At 35.7% G+C, this 15,159-nt stretch overlaps 1 protein-coding gene across 10 annotated transcripts in view; it reads right to left on the bottom strand.

Moving 5' to 3' along the window:
• FBXW7 (F-box and WD repeat domain containing 7) overlaps positions 1 to 15,159 on the bottom strand; it is a 220,833-nt gene that overhangs the window by 71,158 nt on the left and 134,516 nt on the right.

Below are 15,159 nucleotides of genomic sequence, written 5' to 3'. Positions count from 1 at the left end.
TGATATAGAATAATAATTCTAGAAGTTTTAATCCTCTTTTCTATACCAGTTAACAGAGTGAAATAGTGATGAGAAATAAAGCCAAAAGCTGAAACTGTAAATGATAAACAATACAGATGTACCTAGCATATTTAAAATTTGTATTCATTAGAGCCTAAGGCAGATGGCAGTATATTGGTAAACTACAAAAGTTCATTCTAGAAAATTAAATTTATAATGTAGACATATAAAACCAACATCTGTAGCTAAGCAAATGAATAACTCTTGGCATGTCCCAAATTTACCAGTACTTTCTTCATACTTCTCTTCCTCATTTGCATGTGATTTCAATTCAGAAATTGCCATTTAACATCATCCAGAAAAACAGAGAACTAAAGCATTTTCACTTTGAAAGTAAAGCATCTTCTAAAAGCAATCGCAATTTCTAAAGTAGAGAAGCTACCTTTAGTAATAGATCAGCAAAGACCAAGTGACAGAAGGACATGGTACATTTGAACAAAGTAAATCCTTCTCTAGAAAAAAATACAAAAAAAATCTTACACATTATTTTTAGCCCTGATGATCTATGAAAGCAATCATCATTCTTCTATTTACATTTCATATAATTAGAGGTTAATGTTTACATGCAAGATGCTATCCTGACAACAATTCTTACTGCTAGGAAGAATCAAGTTAACATTCTACATCAATAATCAAGTTAACATTCTACATCAAGAATCAAGTTAACATTCTACGTCAAATACAGCTAGTAGCTATACCAACATTTCACAAAATGTGTTCTCTAAAATATACCCCAAACAGAGATAATTTCAACCTGACTGAAACTATTCTTCAATTTGCAATGACAGCTTTCATTTGTTTATAATCATCTCTTCACTGTGAAAAATGTAGGTATTTCCTGTAATATCAAGTAGTAACTCTTGAATTTCTACAGAAGTACCAAAGAGATTCTTCCCTTGCATTTATTCTAGTTCCAGTTATTCAGGTCAAGAACACCTAAGTATCATTTTAGAACAGAACTAGCATGTCCATCTCTTCTGAACATTTTCATGAGAGGATTCAAAGTCCCAAGACTACCAAAATTCACTTTCAGCTTCTCTTTCAAATTCCTTCTAGGTTCAACATTAACAACCAATTAGGGGAAAAAATACCTGTCAGGCGCAAAAGTGCTTCATGGTTAGTACTAACAAAATTTACAATATCAAACAGCTGGACTCTATGCTAAAAGTGACAATAATTTAAGCAAAGATCCATAGAATAATTTCAATCCACCTAACAGAGTAGGTATCTTTTGCACTAAAAATATTTTTTGTAGCATGTTATCTAGCCTGGACTAGTTAGTTAAGCTAGTTATAGTATAGTCTTGCAACATTACAATAATAAATCTTATGAAATATAATAGCTAACATTTATTAAGGACTTACTATCCACCCATCAGACAGCCCTGGTGGTCTAGTGGTTAAGATCTGGTGTTCTCACTGCCACAGCCAGGGTTCACTTCCCAGTCAGGGAAACACAACACCCATTTGTCAGTTGTCATACCACCATGTGGTGTTGTGATGCTGAAAGGTACGCCACCAGTATTTCAAATACCAGCAGGGTCAACCACGGTGGACAGGTTTAAGCAGAGCTTCCAGATTAGACAGACTAGGAAGAAGGCTACCCACTTTCAAAGAATTGGCTATGAAAACCCACAAATAACAGTGGAGCACTGTCTGAATTAGCACCAGAAGAAGAGAGAATGGCACAAAAAAGGCATGGCAGGATTCCACTCTGCCGTACACAGGGTGGCTAGGAGTCAAAATTGACTCCACAGCAGTAACAACAAATCTGCCAGTTACTTTTCTAAGTATTTTAAACAGACTATTTCATTGAATCCTTTCAATAACCCTACGTTTTTGATGATACTACAGTCATGCATTACTTAACAACAAGAATACATTCTCAGAAATGCATCACTAGGCAATTTCATCATCGTGCGAACATCACAGAGTGTACTCACACAGACCTGGATGTATAGCCTACTACACAACTAGGCTATACGGTACTAATCTCATGGACTACCGTCGTGTATGTGATCCATTGTTGACCGAAAGGTCGTTATACCGAGAACGACTGTACTATCATCCTTAAGATAACTCTACAAGAGAAGTTAACAGTTTGCCCAAGGTCAAAGTGCCATGAAGTGACAGAGCTAGTATTTGAAAACCCCACAGTCTAACTTCAGAGATCACACTCTCTATTTACCACTGTTTATAAGCATTGATGCATTTGTTACAAATACGCTACTTAGGACCTGGTCTACTGAATCACTCATGAAACCCTACATGGGAATTCATTTTATATAATATTAGCAAAAGGGGTTTTGTGTGTGTGTGTCTGTGTGACTGACATGTTTTCACTTCCTGAGAGGACTCAGCACATCCTCCTCTTAATTTTATCACAAGGAAGCAGAGAGAGACCAACTAACAGGCCAATGTTTCCCAAACTTTAATCTACATTAGAATCATGTGGGAGCTTGCTAAAAGTGCACATCCTAACTCGAGAGATTTGCTTGAATAGTTCTGGAGTGTAACTTAGCAACTTGCATTTTTAATAAGTACTCCACATGTTTTTGATATATCTGGTCTGGGGTCACACTTTGAAGAATACTTATGTAGGCCCTTATGAGTGGCCAACCTGTATCACCAGTTCATTCCAACTCAGCAAAATTCATTCCTTATCTCTTCTCATAGCCTTGTCCTCATAGTCTACTCCAGTATTTCCCCTGGTTTTGATTTTCAAGTACACTTGATCATGTTTATTTATTATATCTGTTTCGCCTACATACAGGCCATCTCAAATTCCTTGTGGAAGTTAGGATACACATTTCTTTTAAATGCAACCAATTCATTTGGCAGTTCAACACCTAAAGCCAGTATATTAAATTCATAAAGAAAAAAGTCCTTAGGTCACTGACTAAAGCACTTAGTGTGCTATGTATATGCTGCACTTCCACTCCAAACAACTCAATGCTCTTAATACACCTCCAACAGATGCAAACCACTTTAATTTTTGAATGAGTGATGAATAGCACACATTTCTATATATGATGTCTGGTGAAAATGGATGACGCAAAGGTCAAACCAGCTCACAGAAATGCCTCTGAAAAGTTTGGATGCCAACACATATAAAATTGAGAAACTATCATCTAAAAACCTGGAATCTCAGTCACTTTTACAAAATTGGAAAATATGGCAATATCAAGATCACAATTCTCACAGCTACCCTTTTAGAGAAGTTTTGGCTCCCTGGGTCTTATACTTAGTCTATTTGATTCATTTAAATTACCTTTCTGACCCCTATTGCCTCTTGAGTTTGTGTCTCCTACAAATTGTAATATCGGGAAGTAAGGTTAAGAAGATTTTCTGGTTGAAAATCATTTCAATGTAGTCAGGGAATCACTGATGGAAATTAGTTACAGTACAGTTGAATGGTATTCTAGAAATATCTCTAGTACTCATACTAACCTGATTTTCCCAAACCTTCTGACTTTTGAGTGAATCAGAGTGATCTTTTACCTTTGTAAAATACCACCTACCTTCAATTCTGCACTTGCCCCTTCCCCATTAACCTTTTTGAAAATAAGATGCCCATGCAGCAGATGCATGCATTTAGCATAGTAACGAGCCCAACACCTTCTTCTCTCCACTCCCATAAAAGCTAGTATTAAATTATGGCACATGTCTGAAGAAAAATGGCAATTCTTTTGATGCTCAATAACGTTGCTAAATTGAACCAAATTTTAACTAGTAAGCTAATGTTTTCTCCAGATACATGTTAAAAAGACAATACTTGGGGCCGGCCGGTGGCGCAGCGGTTAAGTATGCACGTTCTGCTTCTCAGCGGTCCAGGGTTCGCCTGTTCGGATCCTGGGTGCGGACATGGCACTGCTTAGCAAAAGCCATGCTGTGGCAGGCGTCCCACATATAAAGTAGAGGAAGATGGGCATGGATGTTAGCTCAGGGCCAGTCTTCCTCAGCAGAAAGAGGAGGATTGGCAGCAGTTAGCTTGGGACTAATCTTCCTCAAAACAAATAAATAAAATAAATAAATAAATAAATAAAAAGACAATACTTGAATGTCTTCAATCCATCAATAGCATCTAAAAACTCCTCCTCAAAGAAGGAGCAGTTCAGGTATTTCTCAACATATCCAGATACTGATCTCCTTTTGTACTTGTTCTACACTCTAGACCATTAAATATTCACCAAATAGATTATGTTATTAATAGCTAATTTCATTACCTGAGCAAAAAGATCAGAATTCAAGATCAGTGTTTAATCACTTAAGCTCATGTTAATCTGTCAAAATACAGCAATAAATGTGGTTTTCAGAAAATGGTAGTGATACAAAAAAACACAGCAAACACACACGAAACATAACTTTATCAGTTAGAGAATACTGTTCATCATAGCAATGACTTTAAATTGAAAAGAAGTATATCCATATTCAATAGGACTAACTTAGTAAAATTTAGAACTAAAGATCAAAGTTTTGTCACTTCATTATAGTAACTAATTTGAATAAACAATTTATGATATTCAAATTAACAAATCTAAGGAAAAGAAACAAAAAATGAGGCTCTTTTTTTTTTGAGGAAGATTAGCCCTCAGCTAACATCTGCTGCCAATCCTCCTCTTTCTGCTGAGGAAGACTGGCCCTGAGCTAACATCCATGCCCATCTTCCTCTACTTTATATGTGGGACGCCTGCCACAGCATGGCCTGCCAAGTGGTGCCATGTCCGCAACCGGGATCCGAACCAGCAAACCCCAGGCCACCGAAGTGGAATGTGTGCACTTAACCGCTGCGCCACCGGGCCGGCCCCAAAAGACGAGGTTCTTTTAAGTCTTTAAATGTATTATTGCCCCTTCACTGTGTTACACGATCCTCTTTCATGCTCTCCTCTAGGAGTAAACAATGTGTTTCCCCTGAGTTCATCCTAATCTTCCTTCACAAAAAGAGAAGTGTAAACACTTCTAAAGACAAAATGTCCTTATTTTCCACCCTGAAACATAATAGAGAAATTAATAATAAGAAGTGCTCTAAAGTATATCTAAGGGAGACATAAAAGTTTAACCGAGGCTCTACTTAAGATGTTGAACTTCCTCTTCAGAAGCTATTAAAAATCAAAAGTAGTCCATAGGTCAAATGCAGCTCAAAGCCAGTTCTTTTGGAACCTACAAAATGTTTTTCTTTTTCCTTTTTTTTCAATTGAATGTTAACATCTTTTAGGGAAGGCATTTGCCCTACAGTTCATAAGAGCCTGAGCCATCTTACTGGCTCAATCATGACTTTCTTCACTCATTCACACTACTTATTTGGGCCTTGTAGATTATATTTCTCATTTCTTCACCCCAAGCAACCAAAAGAAATTGAGGAAGAAGAATCAGCTGTTCAAATATTCTTCAGTTCAGGATGATCAGGTGGTTACATCCTGCAACATTAACTTCTATACTAACACAAGAGGAAATGTGGACAAGAAAGAGAGCCCCCTAGAGATCATTCTTTCCTCACTCATATGCTGAGGAAGCTCATAACGACAAGACTTTTGTTTTTAATGCATTTATGCACAGATACTTGAGAAATTTTCAAAGAGCATACTTCTATTCTCAAAGCACAGTCAATTTGTACATGTGTGTACATTTATCCCATGGCTCACTCTTGCTTTACTTTGTCATTATCGTTGTTTTAAAATAGCAAAATGAAGATACGCTAGTTGCTGGTTAAAAAAAAAAAAGACAACCCTAGGTATCTCACCATATTATATGACAATGCACGTAACTACTCCAAATATTAATTTCAAAATCTGAGCAAGAAATAGTATACTAGAACACAAAGTAGAAGAGAGACAGCACTTACTAAATACATTCAAATACATTAAAAGCAGCTCTAGCAATAGTAATAAGGTACTATATGGCCCTCTAGTGTTCAATGAAAAAACAGATGAATTCTTAAGTAATTCTTTTTTATGACATTTCATAAGGAAAAATAATACTTTGATTACTAAGTATGCTGAACATGTTCACGTATGACTTCTACAAAAACTTAAATATGCTGTATCTTCTGTAGCTTTATTTCTTTGTGCCTTCTTTTGAAGTACTATGCATATTTAGAGTATTCACTGAAAGAATTCTTAAGTGTTTTTAAAGTTTTTCCCAGAAAAATATCCCAATACTAAACAGAAAAGAAACAGTATTTCTCAATTAAAACTAAACAGTATTGAATTTAAGGCAATCTTCAAAGAAGAAACAAAAATAAATGAATAGTGTCATGACTACAAATCAGGTATTTAAAACACACCTAATCTAAATTCTCTAACCATATTTTCTGTTGTCTGTGTTCTACTTTTGTAATTCATCCTACTTGTTATTCCTCTTTATCATAATTTATAGATAACAGGGATTCATTATAGTAACCAAAGCAATAAAATACATGAAAATGTGTCCCTCAGAAGAAAGGTCAAAAATGAGACTGAATTTCAGTACAGGAGTCAAAGTAAAAAGTAGACTCACAAGCAAAAAGTAATCTTGTTAATAAGATTCTTAAGATTGTAATCACTGATTAAAAGGTTTAAAAATTGATATTTCTGTCTAAATTAAAGTTGGTGAAAGACTAATTTCAAATTGGACTTAAGTTTATTATAGGCTTTTAAAATATATTTTTAAATTCATATTTCTTGTTCATATATTAGAGTTTTGGGGGGTGAACTGGTGTATGAGCAAGATCTAAATAATACTCCCAGCTCTTTCATTCATTTCCTGTAACCTTAAGCAGTTAATACTTCCAAGTTAAAACTTTAGAAACTACAGGAAGCTTTTTGTGAAGATCCTGTGCTTGGCATCAAGATCAACCCTCCAAATGTCGAGGAAAGATAAGTTGTCTATGGAGTGGAAACTCTGCAAACGACTCTCCAAAGTACCACAAACATCACAAACCATTAAGAAACAGCCAGGATATAAACAAAGAAAAATTAAACAAATTTGTCCAATATAAATTCATATAGATATTTGGAATATATTCAGTAGTCACCTAGAGAGGTTCTATAGTTGTTCCTAAAAATTCTGCCACTATTCAAAAAAGTTATGACTCCTTATTTTCATTTCTTTGCAGCCTCCTAACACTGTCTAATTCCTACCTATCCTTTAGGTCTCAACCTAGCTTTCATTTCCTCACTGAAGATATCAGTGGTTTAATTATTTAGATGTTGTTACATATGCATTGAGAACTACAAAACCAGGAGGGACAAAGAAAATGCCAAAAGACAGAATTTTGGTACAAAATAATCTTAGGAGGAACTTGGTAAAGATAGAGCCAAGACGAAAACTGAGTGAGGATGGAGGGACAATAGCAAATAAAATAGAAAATCTAATAGCGACATATTTAAAGTCTTGTATTGAGGTTCAAAAACCTGTAGAGGGGCCAGCCCGGTAGCGCAGCGGTTAAGTTCACACGTTCTGCTTCTCAGCAGCCCAGGGTTCGCCGGTTCGGAACCCGGGTGCGGACATGGCACCACTTGGCACGCCATGCTCTGGTAGGCGTCCCATATATAAAGTAGAGGAAGATGGGCACGGATGTTAGCTCAGGGCCAGGCTTCCTCAGTAAAAAAGAGGAGGACTGGCAGTAGTTAGCTCAGGGCTAATCTTCCTCAAAAAAAAAAAAAAACAAAAAACTAGACATTCACATTAACTGGAACAGGATTAAACAGGACCATGTTTGTGAAAATACAAAAAAAATTTTGTTTTGTGAAACTTCAATTCAATTTTTTAAGCATTATTTGCAAAATACAGTCTTGTAAGACATAGTAGAATCTCAGAGAATCAGGTTTGTCAACAATCTAAATATACATAAATTTCAAAAAACAAAGCTGACTACAACTATCACAATATAAGTTAAAAACAAAGAGCTAATGGAGACATAGAATTTGCTCAGAGTTCTGTGAAATATTCTTAAAGCAGGTGAGATCTGAAACAGATCTTAAAAACAACAGAAATTTCCAAGAGGCTATAGGGTGAGAACATTTAAAAGATGAGGAAAAAGCTTAAGCAAAGGTTTCAGAGTAGCCTGAATTCCTCTATGCTCAGAAATATCAAATAAACCCCTGTTGCTGAGGTAAAGAGTAGGGTAGAAACAAGTCAAAGGAAATAAGACGATTTTTGAATTCTGTATATGTTAGACATATAGCAATTATGTTTAAAAGAATAAAAGATAGGCTCTCACTAAATTAGGAATTGAGGGAAACTTCCTCAACTTGATAAAGAACATCTATAGAGAGCCTATAGTTAATATCACACTTAATGGTAAGAAACTTTCCCATAAGATCAGGAGCAAGGCACGATGCCCTCTCTCACTTCTGTTTTTCAGTATTGTACTGGAAGTTCTAGCTAATTCAGTATGACAAAAAAAGGAAATAAAGGGAGTGAAGATTAGGAAGGAAGAAATAAAACTGTCTTTATTCACATATGTCATGATGATCTATACAGAAAATTAGAAAAAATCAAAAAAAAAAAAAACCTCCCAGAACTAATATGTGATTATAGCAAGGATGCAGGACACAGAGTTAATAGACAAAAGTCAATCACTTTCCTATACACCAGCAATGAACAGGTGAATTTGAAATTAAAAACATATTACCATTTACACTAGCACCCCAAAAATGAAATACTTGGGTATAAATCTAACGAGATATGTACAAGATCTACATGAGGAAAACTACAAAACTCTGACGAAAGATATCAAAGAAGAAGTAACTGGAGAGAGAATCCACACTCTGGGATAGGAAGACTCAATACTGCCAAGATGTCGGTTCTTCCCAACCTGATCTGTAGATTCCATACAATCCCAATCAAAATCCCAGTAACTTATTTTGTGGATATTGACAAGCTGATTCTAAAGTTTATATAGAGAGGCAAAAGACCCAGAATAACCAATTTAATACTGAAGGAGAAGAACAAATTCAGAGGACTGACACCACCTAACTTGAAGACTTACTATAAAGCTACAGTAATCAACCCAAAGGAGTTGAAAATTCTTGCCTAAATAAAAATATGTACATGAAGGTTGCAACAAGCAGGAATGCAAAATAGTATATACACTGACACTGGTTATGCAAAATATGTATCCATGTGGTCAAAGACCAGCAAGCAATATGTAAATATGCGGTGTTGGTGAAAAATAAACAAACAGACCAAAGGAAGAAAATTTCCTCATTTTCCTTTCCAAACTTGTTTTCTTGACAATGCACAAACACTGCTCCACAGTAAGCAGGCCCTGAAACTTGCAATAATGAGCTCATCCTCACTTGGTTCACCTCTTATCATGTCAGAAAGAATCCCTCAGTGATCAGAAGGGAAAAGACACATATCTCAACCAGAGAAGAAGAAATCTGGTAAGTAAATGAATAAGAAAAATTACACAAAAGACATCACTGGGTAAATCCTTGCCTTGCTTATGATCATGTAACTTAACATGGAGATAATGAGAGCAATAAAAATGATCACATCAGAAGAGAAACAAAAAAAAACACACACACAGATACAGAGAACAGATTGGTGGTTACCAGAGGGAGAGGGGGTGGACGAGGCTGAAAAGGGTAAAGGGGCTCATGTGTATGGAGACAGACGGCAACTAGACTTCTGGTGGTGAACACAACACAGTCTGTATAGAAGTCAAAATATAAGGATGTACACCTGAAATTTATATAATGTTATAAACCAATGTGACCTCAATAAAATTTTTTTTAAATGATCACATCATATGCTGGCACAGCTTTTCAAAACTTGCAAACCATTTTCACATTCATCACCTCCTTTAAACTCCATACAACCCTTTGCAATAAGGACAGGTATCCTATTCCTGTCTAATGTTGAAGAAACTGAGGCTCAAGGAGATTAATGGATGAGCCCAAAGACTGTGCCTAGTAAATGAGAGAGCAGATAGACAGGCCTTGTTATCTCTTTGTTTTTTTCAGCACACAATTCTCCCAAACATTACCTGCCCAATCTATATACCAGGGTTGTGATTCAACAGAGAAAAGCTATCCAACAATGACTTCCATAGGTCACCCTAGGGAAAGATGTTGTCGATACCAAAAAAAAAAAAGGGACAAAACAGAGAATCCAGAAATAGATCTACACAAATATAGTCAACTGATTTTTGACAAAGGAGCAAAAGCGATATAATGGGGCAAGACAATCTATTCAATAAATGGTGCTGGAAAAACTGAATATGCACATGCAAAAACTAACTCAAAATGGATCATAGACCTAAATGTAAAACGCAAAACTATAAAACTCCTAGAAAATAACATAGAATAAAACCTAGATGACCTTGGGTATAGTGATGACTTTTTAGATACAACACCAAAGGTACAACCTATGGAAGAAATAATTGATAACCTGGAATTCATTAAAATTTAAAACTTCTGCTCTGTGAAAGACAATGTCAAGAGAATGAGAAGACAAGCCACTGACTGGAGGAAAATATTTGCAGTAGACAATATGATAGAGGCCTGTTATTCAAAATATACAAAGAATTCTTAAAACTCAACAATAAAAAAATGAATAACCTGATTAAAAACAGGCAAAAGATCTGAACCTCATCAAAAAGGATACACAGATGGAAAGTAAGCACATGAAAAGATGTTTAACATAATATGTCATGTTTCAAATTAAAACAATGAGTTACTACTACACACCTATTAGAATGGCCAAAATCCAAAACACAAACAACAAATGCTGGCAACAGGAACACTCATTAATTGCTGGTGGGAAGGCAAAACGCTACTGCCAATCTGGAAAGACAGTTTGGCAGTTTCTTACAAAATTAAACATACTCTTAAACCATACAATCCAGCAATCACAGTCATTGGTATTTACCCAAAGGAGTTGAAAATTCTTGCCTAAATAAAAATATGTACATGGAGGTTGCAACAAGCAGGAATGCAAAACAGTACAGACACTGACACTGGTTATGCAAAATATGTATCCATGTGGTCAAAGACCAAGAAGCAATACGTAAAAATTTATTCACTAATTAGTTACTGACAAATTATTACGTACTGCGGTGCCTTATACATGATAAAACTATTAGGCAAGATAAATCAAAGGCTTGAATAGGAGAGAGGCAGAAAAACAATTTTAATACAACGTGATGCGAGTCATAATAAATATACCATGGGAGCAGAGATTAAGTTGGGGCCTCTTTGGGGAGGGATGAAAACAGATGTTTGGGTGTTGGCTTTAGGGGTTATTCCACATCCCACCTCCTCTCACAATTACTAATACTGTTTCACTGAATTTTCAATTTTTAACAAATGTGCAGCCTGTATCCAGAATAAGATCTGGGTTCAAATCCTAGCTCCACTACTTACTGGCTGACTGGTCATTGATGAATTACTTAACCTCTCTCCACTTGTTTCTCATCTCTGATATGGGGATAAAAATGAGAACCTATATAATAGGACTGTTAACATTAAACGAGATTATATATGCATTCAGTATAACATCCTAGCACATAGTAAACAGTGCTCAATAAGTGGTTTATCATCACTGTTATCAGTGCTATTTCCCATTACACTGATGAGGTTCAGAATAAGAACAGGTGATGGTCTGGCCTACTGCACCTCAGCAGCATCACGCTGACTACAGGACACAGCACTTGAAGAGCAATTTGTCCAGAGAAGAGCAACCAAAATCATGATCTTGGAAAACACGATGGAGACTTTCAGTCTGGAGAAAAGATTATGGACGAATATGACAGCAGTCTTCTCCTATAAGAAAGGCTGTCACTGCTCTAGATGGAAAAAAAAGGACCAAAGAAGAACAACAGATGTCAACATAAAGATCTGTCTAAAAATATAATGTTACTCCACACTGTAGTATTCCCTAGTGATGAACTCATTTTCAAACCCAAGTCTACTGATAAAGCCACTAGGCATATGTTTGGACTTGGTGATTTCAAAGGTTCCCTCCAATTTGGATTCTATCTCAGGAGACTTAAAATTAGGACAGAAAAGCTCAGCAGTTTAAATATATTAATTATTAGTCTGAAGAAATGGGAGGTTAAGAATAGGGGAGGGGAGGGAAAGCACTGGCGACTTCTGGTAAAGCACTTGAGAACTATGTTTTAAAAGACAGACTCTCAAATTGCTCACAGAAAGATTTTAAAGTGAAAGATATTCATGTTTCATGGAGAGCCAAAAGTGCTGTCAAGGCTACTCTAAGCAACTCATATATTATGGAAGTTATCAAAAAGACTAAGTAGAATAAGAACTGGTTTCTAGAAGATACAGGTTTTTTCCTAATAAATAATAGTAATATATGCTTCTTGTAGCAAGCTTGGGAAATTCTGAAAAGCACATAAGAAAAAACAGAAGAATTCAACCACATTCAGAGGTAATTCCTAACATTTGGCTTACTTCTTTAAGATCTTTTTCCATGTGTGTATATAATGGATGTTTGTTTCACCATTAGGATCACATTCTTTACATATTTTTAAGTCCTACATTTTTAGTAAACATTCTATTTGTAAGCATTTTTCTGTTATTAAATTTTCTTTAAAAATATGATTTTTAATGGCTATATGAGTTGCCTTCAATTGATTTCTGCATCCCAGCAACAAGGTTCCCAAATTGGGATCTTAACACCACCTCAGGGGAGTCTTACTCTGGTACTGCTAATTGTATTACAACATTCTTCAACGTAACTATCTTTATATTGAATATTTGAGTTTTAAACTAAACTTAAATGGCATGCCTATTTATAATTTATAGTCTAGCTTGGAATCTATAGTTCACTCTTAAGAGGTGAAATGAGAATTGTTCACATTAACAATTTGTGAATCTGCAACTCTCAACCTGAATCGGCACTAGAGACAAATATATCAAATTTCTAAAACAAAATAAAAGAATTAAAAGTTAACTCAAGACAAACTTACAAAAAGGTCAGAAGGTAATATCAAATGAACTGCACAACGCAGAGAATCAATAATGGGTTCAAGAAATTAAAGTTACACATATTTATGGTCATATAATTACATACATACATATTTATGGTCTTATAATGACCGATTACATACTTATGCTCATATAATAAGAGGCAAAATCAGAATTCAAGCTTAAATCTAAAAAGCTCTTATCACTCTACTACATCAGGAGAAAACGCATGTCCTCCAGTGTGCCCTCTTTCCCCCACTTCCACTCTCCTCCCCACACATTTAAAATTGGGTTAAACTGGACCGAGTGAATGTTTCCAGCTCTTCCTCCTTCACAAAGGTAGGAGACATGGCTATTCACTGGACTATGTTTACTAGCAGATGTTATTCAAGATGACTGCCTTATATAGCACTTTCTGCTCTCTGGACATGCCTACACCTAACAGAATTTGAACTTAATTTCTTTGTCTTACAAGGAGACAAGGCCAAGGACTTTCTGAAGCAGCTATCACTCTCTAGAACTATACCTACAACAGAGGAGAATTTAGGTCCCTATTAGGTTTCAGATGTTAGCCACATTGTCCTACAAAGTTTTGCAGCAGCTCTGGTTCAGGGAGTGATTAGAAGATGGTGACTAGAAACAAAACTGTTCTTGTGATCCCCTAACTGCCTAGTGATCCTTGTGCCTAATTCCTCCACTGCTGAGAACCTAGAGACAAGAAAAAGTCTTAGGCCCCTAGACAGTAGATACGTTGCTTCTTTGAAAAAATATACACATATGTTTAATGAATATTTACTTCTTCTCTGAAGCAAAAATGAGTTTAAAAAACTGGTTTGGTTATTAGGGTAAAAAATCTAACAGTCAGGATGGGAAAAAATATACTAATTTGAGGTAATGAATGAAGTTATGTGGGAACAGATGGAAGGCACTACAATAGACAAGGAAGAAACAGAAATTAGTGCTCAAACATGGTTCTCTTCACGAAAAGATCAAGAGGACATGAGATCTGGCCTAATGGTAATCTCATTTGCTTTTCATTTTAGTAGAAAATGAGCTGATACTCTGCACAAAACATGTAAAAGGAGTCTTTACATGTTCTCTTCAGAAAACATGATTTTTTTTTTTAATATGATAAGGCTGTTGACAGAAGGAGTTAAAACTGAAGAGATGAGCATTCTTATCTGGGAAAGCAAGATGACTTTAGAAGTTGCAGGCAGACTAGACAAATTTACAGAAATAGCCAACATAAAGCCCCCGGTTAAGAAGCACGTTTGATGGACTCTAGAGAGAGCAATATCTGTTATCCAGTCTCAAATTTCACTGTCATTTCTTCCTGTTACAACTTTAGCCTCAAGTCCTCATATCTTCAATAATATTTGTTAAATACCAACAAAGAAAAGCATTTAACTGAGCTCTCTGTACTTTCTAAAGGGTACAGCTCTCTGACGATTTCAAATGTGACATGGTATTAGAAAGCCAACACACTCCACAGTCCGGAACCTAAACAGACTTGTGGTTCTGCAGAAATCTTGTTTAGCAGTGTTTGCCAAATTCTACCATAGGGGGCAGCACAGCACATGGAAAGAAAAGGGGTTTTTTGAAATTAGGCAGATATATAGATTAAAATTTCTTGTCACTTACAGTGTGATTTTTGGGTGAATCATTTGGCCTCTCTGCAACCTCAGCTTACTTACTGTCATAGGAACTTGCAAACAGTATGGGGTTAATAAACACCAATTCTTGACTGCCAAAACCCTTGACTGCTAACATTAGAACAATCCGGAATTTCTAATGTATATTATTGCCATTTGCTCCCCTAAGAACAAATCTTTGGTTACCAGGAGGGGAAAAAAAGACTGTCCTAAGGATTTTGATAGTTTTCAAAGAAAAAACGAATGCAAAGAAGGACCAAAAATAGTTTTTCTCATTAATATCATATTTGCATATACAGCATGTTCAGGAATGACAAATAAATAAGCCTGTCCACAGAGTGTGTTTAGGAAAGTGCCAAAAAATAACATTTGAAAGGTAGGCTGAGTAAAACTATAGAAGGCTAATCCCATATTAACATTAAAAAATGGGATTTTAAAAATGATTATTATACCTCTGCTCTTCTCAAAAGTCAAAATTTAAAATGACTTGAAAGAAACCGTGGCCTAGGGTAATGTCTATAGAAGTGTTTTATG

The sequence above is a fragment of the Equus caballus genome, chromosome 2 (genome assembly GCF_041296265.1).
Source record: "Equus caballus isolate H_3958 breed thoroughbred chromosome 2, TB-T2T, whole genome shotgun sequence".
NCBI classification, from domain to species: domain Eukaryota; kingdom Metazoa; phylum Chordata; class Mammalia; order Perissodactyla; family Equidae; genus Equus; species Equus caballus.
Note: the sequence above shows the minus strand (reverse complement) of the source record. Positions and strands in the feature narration are given on the sequence as shown.